The following is a 9,964-nucleotide window of genomic DNA, read 5'->3' as shown; positions in this document are numbered from 1 at the left end:
GCACGTGTAGGGCTGGTTTGGAGGTCTGAGTCACAGGAGCGACACGAATAAAGTGCTCAGCTTGATGCGGCTATTAGGATGCCTAATAAATATTTATAGCCCCTCACCGGGGAGGTGATTGACAGCACGGGGGCAATCCCCACCCAGCAGCTGCAGGCAAGCAGCCGCCTCGGGGAAAGGGTCCCCGGAGGGGTGCGCGCTGCCTCCGCACTCGCGGAGGGGCGTGGGACAGCCCTGGGCACCCCAGAGGTCCTGCCTTCCCGCCCCGGGTAGGGCTCGCCCCGTCCCCCGCCGGGACGAGCGGCCGCTGGGCTGCGCGGCGGGGCCCGCCCCGCCGGCCCGGCTCCCCCCGTGGGGCGGGGAGGGCGCTGCCGCAGTGACTGCAGTCCCGCGGAGAGCTGCGGAGCCGCCCGCCCCGCCGCAGCCGGGCTGCCTGCAGGTGAACTGAAAGTCGTCGGGCAGAGGGAGGCGGCGGCGGCGGAGGAAGCGTGCAGCCCGCCCTGCGCGCCGCAGCCCGCGGAGGCTCCGCGCCGCCCCCGGCTCTCGGCGGCGGCTGCACCCCGGCGCTGCGCAGCGCTCCGCGCAAGTGAGTGGCACCCGAAGTTTGCCTTCCCGGGGGGGGGGGTGACCTTGGGGCGGCTGCGCCGTGGGCAGGTGGGGCTGAGCAGGGCGGGGGCCGGGCCCGTGGGGCTGCGCCCCCCTCCCGACGGCGCTGCCCGGGCCGCCAGCGAAGTTGGGGAGGCGACGGGCCGGGCGGCGCGGCCGCGGCGGGGAGCGCGGCGGGGAGCGCGGCGGGGAGCGCGGCGGGGAGCGCGGCGGGGAGCGCGGCGGGGAGCGCGGCGGGCCGGGCTGGTTCGGCCGCGCCGCATCGCTTGGCTGGGCTGGCCGGCCCCGTGCGTGCCTCTGCTTGTCTTCCGCTTGTGAGTAAACTTACACGTATGTCAAACTTAGAAGTTACTTATTGGTAGGCATGGAGTACCACAAAAATTACTTTTCCTCCAGAAATATGAAGGGGAGGGGGCGTGGATATTGTGTGCGTTGACTGTAGTCAGAAGCTTTCCGCAACAGAATTACTGTGCTCTTTGGAGGGGAACAGCACCCCCCCGCCACCCCCCCAGCCCTTAAGAACCTGCCGTTTGAGCCCTGCGGCCGAAAGCGTAGCTCCCCAGGGACCTCAGGTGCAGGGTCCCGAAGCCTGGACCCCCTGCCCTGCTCGCAGGGACCCGTGAGGGTGGAAGATGCTCAGTGGGATGTTTTGTGTGTGTCTTTTTTTTTTTTTTTTTCTTCCGTGTGTTTGCCCTGAGGTATGATGTGCTGTCAGCTGAGGGCCAACTTCTGCTGCTGCTTCTGGAGTTAAAGCAAAACTATTGTTAACTTCCAGAATAGCAGAATTTGGCTTGTTGGTGTTTGGCAAAGTTCAGCCCCTGCATTGGTGAGCATGGGGATGTAAATTTCTCAGAACATTTAAATGTCATCTTTAGTGGTGGTTGGCTGGGTGTTTTTTTGTCTTTTTTTTTTCTTTTTTTGTGTGCGCTGCGGTTTAAAGTCAGTCATTCTTAATTTGCTTTCATTTCTTGTTCTTTTTCTCTCCTGATACGTTCAAAATACTTGTGTGGAGCTCTGCAGATGAGCGTTACGTACTGCCCAGGGAAATCACCCGCAGACTGTTTGCGTGTCTTGGGTTACTCAGGCTGCATGGACAGTAGCTTTTTCTTATTGTAAAAGCATAGTTAGGCTATTAGACAAAGCAGTGCCTAATATCAAATATTAAGATGTAATTTTGTAGACTTTTAGTAAACTGACTTTCTGCAAGTTAGAGGAAAATCAAAACCAATTTATTTTTTTCTTCTGACCTTGTGAACTGTGTGAAGCAAAGCGCAGCGAGTATGCAGTGCGTAGAAGTCTGTATCACCTAACAATGATGTTTTTACACAGTGACCAAGCTAGAAGGTCTCTGACTATATATAACCAGGGCTTGCTTTCTTAACTGTATGTTTACCAAGAAATAAAACCTAATCTTGAATTCCTTTGAAAGCACCCAAACTAATGCATGTGGGAAGTTCTGTGCACTTAGCTGGTCTTGCTGTATGTACGGTGTCCAGGGTGCAGCGTTGATAGTGCACAACTCTTTCTGCAGCCAGAAACTTCCTCTGACTTCGTACTGTGTGTACCTGGAGCTCTGACTGATGTGCACAGGCCCAAAGATTTTTATACAATGTCATAGTTCAGGCCTGCGGGTTTTAGAGAACCTTTATCCACAGATCACTGCAAAATTAGAGGTTTAGTACTTAGTATTTTTAATGCTTCTGTGCCTGGAACTATACTGGTTTTTCCTGTATGGCAGATGAACTACTGTTTTGACAATTTGTTATAGTTTAGACCGGCTGTGTTTTCTGAAGCATTCAATGTACAACAATAAAACTACTGCATTTAGTTATTTTTTTTTTCCCCTGGAATATGCTTCCCCCCTCCTCTGTAGAAGCACTGCCTTTGTATTCCTATTCATCATGGGTTTTGTGTGGGTTTTTTGTTTGTTTTTGTTTGTTTTTGGCTTTTTTTTTTGAACAGATAGATGTTCTGAATAGCTAACTTGCTGCCTACCCGCTTATGCTATTTGAAATTGCAATCTCCTGTTTATTGCTTTGTGATAAATTACTGTTATTTAACTCGTATAACTGTGCTGTTACTCCATACATGTAGCTTTGGGCTTCGGCTATAGGAAGAGGTGGGAAATGTTAGCTTGCCTTTTTTCTGACATTTTCCTAAGGAAGCCAGTGCTCTGGTATGGCAGAATTATTTCTTGGGAGAATAAATTCATTCCTCTACGCTGAAGGTTAAAGCTTGGCAGCTCTCTAGTGTGGAGTCTTGTGTAATAGCTGCTGTCTGGGCAGTGGTTTTGTTGGGGCGCAGATGACGTCTAGGCTGCTGTTGGTAATAGTTTGGATTTTGTAAGGTTGCCCTTAATTGAACAGCTCTCTTGTGTTTGACATTTACTGTGACCTCTTGCTGTAAGCAAAGGGAGACAGTTAATGATTTTGAAGCTTGTCTTTCACTCAGAGTTGAAAATGAGATGTTTAGTTCTAGTTCCTGTTCTCTCAGCCATGGTTGAAATTTCACTTTTTTGGTTATCCTATTGCATCCCTATTACACTTAGGATTTTTATATACATCCGGAAAAATTTATGCATGTACTGAGAACCTAGGTACTTAAAGGTTGTTTTGTAGATACAGAAATCTTAAAGATAACAATTATAAAAATAAGCAAGTCTTATGTTGATTAATCAGTTACTGTTTGCAGAGGACTGATAGAAGTTAGAAGCAGTGAAGAAAATGAGGAGAAAGTAGACTATAGGTGGCAAATATGGGACTAAGAAAAAGGACAACACTGAAGCAAGAAGCAGAGGACACAAAGCAAGCTGAAAGGGAGGGAAATGAAGAAAGCTGGGAAAGTGGGGTGGAACTAATGTTAGCTGACAGGGAAAGAGGTAGAATGTGGACTTTCTTTTTCTATTTGATCCGTCACTTACATCCAGTTGTAATGAGTTAACAATCTGATGGAGGATGAAAGGTTATTTTTACTTACCACTCCTTGTGCTGAATCTGTGTTTGGCACTGTTGTGGTAGGCAGAATCTCAAGCCTGTAGAGAGGAACTGTATTGCAGACCCAGCTAGTTATCTTAGTCCGCTTCTGATAACTGATTAATCAGTTTTGTGTACTACCTCAGTACTGGGCTTTTCTGCTCAAGCGGTCCATGTGACTGGTTTGTCATGATACCTGTACGTGTTTGCACCCCAGCAATGGTACCAAAACTGGCAACTTGCGCATTCGAAGGATGGTTGATGGTAACTGCTTTCCCTCATAAATAGCCTGGCTGGAATGCAAATTGCTGACCTGGGGTGAAGGTCTTTCCAGTCCATTGCAATTACTTGGGCCTTTGGACCTCTTCCAAAACAGTGCTTTTCAACTAGGCATTGCTGATTCTTTAATTCTGCAAAAAATAAATTGCTTTTCCTTGAATGTGTTGTGCAGTGGTGCAAAGGGATTTTCTTCTGTCATACCAAACATCTAAATCCTCCTGACTGAAAGAAATGAGGTCCTTGGTCTTGATCCAGTGAAGACGTGCACATAATGCTTGACATGAAGTTTATCTGTAAGTCTCTCTAGATTTGTATTTGTAGATTTGGATTCATTAAAGATGTCTGGGAACTTGTATACATGGTTTATATATGCAAGACTGCTCCTATTTTTTTTTTCTTGACACAGTTGAATAATAGTGTTTCTTCCATTTTTCGTCTAATAGAAGCTGGAATTGGCTATATTCTTGAATGCCTCAGAGTTCATTAAATAATGGGATGATAGTTTTCCAAGCCAGCATGAAATGAAGTAACTATAAACATGTACATAAAAATCAAGAAAAACACTGAGGTATTTGTTGCTAACGCTGAGGTATGCTGCTGGATCTTGGCGTAGTAATGTTATTTGTGCCAGGGTGATGGGTCATGCCAGGAACAGTAACAGGTTCTGTGGCAGGGACAGAATGGATTGGGGCAGTGCAGTGCTCCCTCCAGAAATATCCCTTGATGGATGGTAAAGTTCATGTTTTTTTGATTAAGAGGATATTAAAATGATCAGTTGTTAGCTCTTTTGTTCCAGTTTCCTTGGGTGGGGGAAGTGGAACAAACCCTCTTTTAGCTCCCATTGGAAACCTCTCAGGAAACCCTTGTCTGATTCATTGGAGTATCTCCAAATCACTTGATACGGTGTTTGAGTTTGTGCAGTTTAATGGTAAGTCTGTAAAATCTTGTGGACCCTGGGTGGTTTTTTAGTACAGTGTAGCTTTTGTATTTGTTACTGTATAGCTCCTTTCCTTGTTATCTCTTCCTTCTTCCTGGTAGCATTCTGCATCTTTTTACTTCAGGCCCCAAACTGCCTCTTTCTGAAGTGCAATTTGTATGTTGCCTTTTTTCTTTTTATGCAGTAGAGGCTAAAATCAGTTTGTAGATCTTACGAGGTGCAGGGGAAGCTGTTACTTTTCTATGTCCCTTTTTAGAGCATGGTGAGATGTGAAATGGTGCCTATGTGCAAGTCAGTAGGGATTTGGTTGAGAGCACCATGGGATGGTTGAGGTTGGCAGGCATCTCTGGAGGTAATCTTGTTCGGCCTCCCTGTTCAAGCAGGATCACCTGGAGCTGGTTGTCCAGGTGGCTTCTGAACATCTCCAAGGATGGAGACTCCAGAGGCTCTCTGGGCACCTTGTGCCAATGCTCAGTCAGTACTGCTAAAAAAGATATGAGTTTCTTTGATGTGGAATTGTAGTGGAGTCCTTACAACTTTTGTGACTGGGGATGAATATTATGAAGGATGAAATTTAAACTAACAAAACCCACCACAACAAAAAACTTGTGGTGCTGCTCAGACTCACAAGAGTTGGCATTTTACTCTTCAGCTTGCCTACCTGGTGCTTCCCTTTCATTCAGTCTCTCATGATCTGTATCCCAAAGGAGGATTTCAGTGTTTCTTGTGCTCATGCTCGTTTCCTTCGTAAGGATGGAGCAGGAAGCCCTGCTTGCACTACTGGCTAAAGGACCCCTTAACTCTGGAAGAACGCAATTTAGTCTTGTCAGATTTAGGAGTTATGGACAACATGTGTCCCAACATACATACGTGTGATGCTAGGGCTCACCCAGCTCACGCTGGTGTGTGCTTCATCTTGCTGTTCCCACATTTGGATATGCAGTTCAAACAGACCTCTCCCTAGCTGGAGTCCCAAGTCTCACAGGAGATTTTCTGGGGAGCAAACACAATATGTATTTATTTATTAATTTGCAGTTTGTGATGTGTTCTTAGAATTTAAAAAAAATGTTACAGGTTGTGAAATGTGTCACTGCATGACTAACATTGCAACATTACTCTTTACTTTCCTTAGAATTCACTGAAACTATATTGCATAAATCCAGTCTTGCTGCATAACTAGGGTGTAACGTACATCATCATATGCATGACTGCTTATAATTAGACATTTACTAATTGTGCATAGCTTTCAACCTAGGAAGGTTCTTAAAAGTGAAATGTAGCAGTATTAACTTTTTCTTACAATTGGCTTACTAGTTCCTGTTTAAACCAACTTTTTCTTGCAGTATTGCATAAAATAGAATAATAGAAGATGCTCTACAAGCATGTCAGAGTTCAGCATTATGTTGTTGGATATTGGGATGCCAATGGGGGAAAGCTACAGGGTTCTCCTGGGGTCACATAGAACAGAACATGGACGGTAAGACAGTTAAAACTGCGCATTGCTTTAGTAATGATGAGTCCTACCTTGGAAACTGCATTCTGTTTGGCAAGAGGTCTAAATTATGTGCTTAGGAAATATCTTCTATCTTTTATTGCTATGACTTTGTATGGAGGTTACTTGGAAGTGTTTGCTGGAAAAAGTTTTGTGGAATTATTTGTCTTAATTTTTAAATCCTTAAGGATGGATTATACGTGTTTGTCATTTAGTCATAGAGTATGCAATTAGTACTTTGGCTGAACACTTATTATGCATTTAGCACAGAAATGCTTTCCATTGTAACATTTATTCTAATAAACCACATTTTAGTATGGATAATTCCCTTTTAACATAATTGGAATATGGAGCTAATACTTAGACATCTTCAGTTCTGAGACTGATGGGATAGTTGTAGTATGCTACCGCAATATCAGCGAAGCAGAATTGGAAATAAATGTGAAGGAGTTGTGTATTATAAGTATAACTGTAAGATTTTTGTACTCCATCCAGTCCTGTTTCTAGCAGTCTCATATGTGGTGGCATAGTCATTATAAAGGCTTTAATTGGCTAAAAGCTTGCCAGCTTGCATTTGCCAACTATGCTGATTTCATGGCCAAACTTTTCAAGAGCATGTAGTAATCTGCAGTTGGCTGAGAACAGCGGATATAAATAGATGATATGGTGCTGAATTACAATTGATTATTGAAATTCAGCTAGTATGTACTAGATAGCCATAAAAAGGCAACTTTGTTTCCCTAATATGGGACTTCAAGTGAATGCAGTGTCTCTCTCTCTTCTTTTTTTTTTTGGGGGGTTGGTTTTTTTTTTTATTTAGCAAAGTTAATGTTTATCATAAAATCTAGCTCATAGTTTTGTGACTTTTTGCAAACACAAATCTTTTTCTGTTCTTAAAAAGAAAAGAGTTGTGGTCTATCATCTGGTTGGTTTCCAGTAGAAACAGTTCATTATTTTATTTTAGGGTTAGGCAAAAGTTGGATGAAGACTGTATTTTATACATAAATTGCTTTTCAAGCATCTTGCTTCAGAAATCATGTTGGAGAACCGCAGTATCTAGCTGATAGCCCTTTCAGAATTATTTGCATTGCCTCCTCCCAGTAATAAAGAATATTCTGGAACTTTAAAAATGGTAAACCACAAAGTCTTATTAATTGAATCAGTTTTTGCTAATCTGTGTTTTGCTCCATAATAGCGCCTTCCAGAGATTAGAATAACATTGAGATCCAATTGCATGACATGTTGTGGCATGTATTGTAAGGAATCATGGGATAAATCAGGCTGGAAGGGACCTCAGAAGATCTCTAGAGCAGCCCCCTGCTCACAGCAGGGGCAGCTGTGGTATCAGACCAGGTTGCTCAGAGCTTGATCTGGTCACGTCTTGAAAAAATGTAAGGATTGAGCCTGCGCAGCCTCTCAGGGCAAGCTGTGCTGCTCCTTGACTCTCCTCACAGGGAAAATAGCTTTATGGGGTGCATGTTTCTCCAGCCTGCATGATTGGTGTGTGCTTCTGCATTAGATCTTACCTTCATTGTGTTGCCTAACAGGAGGTTTTACAGTTTGATTTTGGAAGAAGAGAGTCAGTTCCCTGATGTAGGGTTTGACCTATGTGCTTGGGCTGTTTCTTATGCATGCAGAGAAGTTGGGTGCCTCAGAATCCAAGCTAAAAAGCTAAAACCCACTTCCTGGGGCAGGAGGTGCTGAGAGTAAGGAAATGCTGCATATGGGTTATGTTTGATACCTAAGCTCCATGGAGACAGGCTGTCGGAGGCAATGCCAAGTATTGGGTGTGCAAGAAGTCCAAAGTCTAGCATTTGCAAAGCAGTACGTGAGGCTGAGATGATGACCTAGTTCCTGAAGCTTTGTGGCTGTGTTGTGCAGCTAGAAAAGCCAACATTTAGTTGTTGACTTACCTCTGCTCCTTTGAAACTTGGGAACTGATTATGAATAGTTTGGGTAATTTTTAGGTCAAAGACAAGCAGGTTAGTTGGAAGTACTTTCAGTAGTGTTTCAAGTTACTTTGTACGTTGCTGCCTTTCAAACTAGCAGTTCTTCTGTAGTAGGTGTCATGTGAATGGTGATCTTGAGCACCTAGTTCCCACTTCCAGCATCACTTGGCATGAAAATGGGAAAGATGCTCAGCAATGCCTCAGTCTAGGTAGATTTAAACCTGCATCTCCTAACCTAGTATCTTAAGTTGCTGAGGGCTATTTATGTGTCTTCTGTTGAAACTCTGCAGCTGGATGGACAAACTTCAACATTCATGGGGGCAGGAAACTATAAAGCTATTTCCAGTTTTTAGTGAGATGATGATGATGAGGAACAGGGGCCGATTGAGCACTGATACCACTGAGCTAGTGCTCACCATTTGGAGATGCAGTCTCTCAGGCTTTATCAGTGCTGCTGTGAAGTTTCTCACTGCTGCTGTATTCACTAATGGCATTAATGATGGATACATCAGCTGTCGGCGTGCTAATAAGCATCATTAACTGTCCTCAAAGCAGCTAAATGACACAGCTGTTGAAAAGGCAGGGGTTGCACGCAGCCTCGTGTCTGAGCTCCTCTCTCAGCTCTAATGGATGGAGCTCACAGAGGGAAAACTTGGGGGCAAAAACTTGGAGGCAGATGAGACTGTGTGAGATTCTTCCTTTTGATGTTTGCCTTAATGTTAACAGAGCACCAGTGTGCACTAGAGTTGTTTGACTGGCGTATTGTTTCGGTGTTTCTGATGTTAGTGTTGAATTGCAATATGATACCTAAAAGTTTCCAAACTATGCAGTAGGCACATTAATTCTCTTTTAACTTGTTTTAACTTTAAAAAGTGTATACCTAACATGAGAAATGTTTCTTCTGTGTCTACCTGACAAAGGTGTCTTCCTTGGTTACTTGTAGGTGCAGATTTACTGGTATGTTAACTCATATTTTACTGGCTTCAAGGTGCTGTCTTGTTAATGCTAAATGTTACCATTTTTCTTGTTAAACTAACTGCCTCTGGTAGGTATTAAGTTCCTATTACTGTACTTTTGTAATTTCATAATGCAAGTCTTATAACCAATTCTTTTATGGGATTCTCTTTATGGTCTCTGGCACAGAACTTGGTCTGTAGATTGCTCAGTAAAGACCAGACCTCTGAATGCTTTATATCATTCACAATAAATTAGACTGTTCACTAGGATCCAGCAGAGCAATTAACTGCTGAGTTGTTTTTTTTTTTTCTTCTAGGAAGGAGCAAACTCTGCTCATGTTTTTGGGAGGGTTGAGAAGCGGCACACTTCTGCTGGGTGGCTGCCGTTGCAGGGCGGTGGGGGCTGGGGGTCTGTGGGGTGGGCGGGAGGTCGGCATCGCTGCCCCTTCCTAGACATGGGGTGCGTGGGGTGGGCGGCTGCCGAGGCCTCGGCCATGGGGGGCTCTGCCCCAGGGGTGGCGGCAAGGGGCTGTGCCCCGTGCCCGGCTGCGCCCCTTGCCACCCTCGGCTGAGCGCACAAGATGGGACTTGTCCTTGGCAGGACATCTGCGCCGTAGCGCTGTCGCTTGTGGGGCCCTGGGGTCAATGCCATTGTATGTGTCCAGCAGAGCTGCAGAGGTTCGGTGGGGCGCTGTGTGCAGGGCAAGAACAAGGGTCCCTTTCTTATGCAGGCTGCGGGCATGGAGCAGGCTTCTGGAGTTGCTGGCAACTTT

General features: G+C 45.0%; 1 protein-coding gene across 1 annotated transcript in view; it reads left to right on the top strand.

Annotated features, from left to right (window-relative positions):
• Window positions 1-404: 404 nt before the first annotated feature.
• Window positions 405-9,964, top strand: part of KIAA1217 (KIAA1217 ortholog) — a 366,051-nt gene continuing 356,491 nt past the window's right edge. Inside the window, exon 1 of the mRNA XM_037384151.1 lies at window positions 405-586. The gene's annotated coding sequence lies outside the window, so the exon portion shown is untranslated. The remainder of the gene's footprint in view (window positions 587-9,964) is intronic.

This window comes from Falco rusticolus, chromosome 4 (genome assembly GCF_015220075.1).
Source record: "Falco rusticolus isolate bFalRus1 chromosome 4, bFalRus1.pri, whole genome shotgun sequence".
NCBI classification, from domain to species: Eukaryota; Metazoa; Chordata; class Aves; order Falconiformes; family Falconidae; genus Falco; species Falco rusticolus.
The sequence above is the reverse complement of the archived record's forward strand: the minus strand, read 5'-3'. Positions and strand labels throughout refer to the sequence as shown.